We start from the raw sequence: 1,721 nt of genomic DNA, 5'->3' as shown, positions 1-1,721 counted from the left end.
AAAATAAATGATATTCTTATTTTTGAATCTAATGTTAACTAGTTTTTTTAATTGATTTTTTCGTGTATCTTTTATATTTTTACTTACAACATTGAGTGTGGAGATACCTTTTTTTATCCTCACAGAATTAAAAGTTTCTTTTACATCAATACAAAATAGATAAGGTTAAAACAAATTTAACAATAGAAAATAAAAAGATTAAAAAGAAATTAAATATAAAGACTAAAAGAAATTATCTTAAATTATAAGAACTAAAAAGATAAATATAAGGTTAAAAAAATATTTTAAATTATAGAGACTAAAAATTAAAATAAATAAAATTAAAAAAATTTAACTTAATAAAATTATTAGATCTAAAAGTAATATATTTATTATTATTATTATTATTATTATTCATAATTTTTGTATAAAAACTTTAAACTAATTTTCTCACGGTGAGTAATTTATCATGGACATGTGTTAGTTTTCCAAATTGAATGCATTGACTCGGTCGTCCATTACTGTCGAAGACATAGTCCAAGTCATAGTTGTTTTTCAATAATAATTAATGAAATTAATTTTATATAATTCTGAGGATAAAATTTGACACTTGCTACAATAGTATACTATAGGTCTTTTCTTGATAGCGATTCATCTCTCTTACTCTCTTTATGTATATTGTACATGTGTGTATATATATCCTACTTTCCATTCAATTCCCATATACTTTTTTCTCCATTTAAGATGGGTTACTTTAAGAATCTTGTCTTAAACATAGTCTTGTTATTTGTGTTTCTCTTATCGATGAATCTCGCAACAGCAAGGCAACTATCAGAGCCTCACAAAGCACGTAAGTGACCTAACCATCTCTACAATAACTTGTTAGATCTTTCAAATTTAACCAATTAATAGTCTCTCTGATGTAGCAAGAATCAAGAAAGTTTGCTTCACGTCTCAATTGTGTTTTTTTTTCCTTACTAAAATTATTTAATTCCATAATTTGTATTATTTTGTATGAATTTTTTACATGGGTCACTGATTATAGTTCCAATAATGTTGTATGCATGGGAACCTTTAATGAAGCGGGACGCCTCCTTCTTTCTGCTTGTGATCCAAGTCCAACAAAGCACACTTATGCTAATCCTATAATTCGTCCACGAGGACTGTGAGGAACCAATTAATTATGGTGGCTAAAGCAAGTTGATCAATACCATAAAATAATGAAACCATACTGAAGCACAACCCTAGGGTTTCAAGGAAAAAACTTGCTGTGGAGAAGCAGATATTGATGCATATGTATTACTATGTTATATTTGTGTGTTTTGGAATTACCACATCCTTTGTATGTTATTAATTATATTAATAAATATAACTGTACCGTGTTAATTTGACAAAATTTTCTTTTGGTGTTGGTCCACCATAGCCATTTTCGTTAGGTACCATCATTAATTAGCTTCAACTTGTTACACCCATCCAATGGAATGTATCCACCCACATTCTTGTTGTTACTTGCAAAGTATTCGAGACCACACATGAGAATGAGATCGAGAAGAGATTAATTGTCTGTTTTTGTTTGGTAAGAGGTATTGAAACAAAATGAATGGACATATGAAAGAGGATAAGTGAAAAATCGAGTGAATGTTTTGGCTTGAAAGAAAAAAGAAAGAGAAGAATAAAAGGATAATTATCTTTCTTTTTGCGGTTATGTTTTTAGTGATTTTAATTAAATTACCAAAATTATA

General features: G+C 27.8%; 1 long non-coding RNA gene across 1 annotated transcript; it reads left to right on the top strand.

Annotated features, from left to right (window-relative positions):
* Positions 1–686: 686 nt before the first annotated feature.
* On the top strand, positions 687–1,375 carry LOC109794346 (uncharacterized). The gene is made up of 2 exons (XR_002239443.3): positions 687–829; positions 1,063–1,375. It is a non-coding gene; the product is annotated as an uncharacterized LOC109794346 (long non-coding RNA).
* The last annotated feature ends 346 nt before the right edge of the window (positions 1,376–1,721 follow it).

Source organism: Cajanus cajan, chromosome 10 (assembly GCF_000230855.2).
Source record: "Cajanus cajan strain Asha chromosome 10, NIPB_CcT2T_4, whole genome shotgun sequence".
Taxonomy (NCBI): Eukaryota; Viridiplantae; Streptophyta; class Magnoliopsida; order Fabales; family Fabaceae; genus Cajanus; species Cajanus cajan.
The sequence above is the reverse complement of the archived record's forward strand: the minus strand, read 5'-3'. Positions and strand labels throughout refer to the sequence as shown.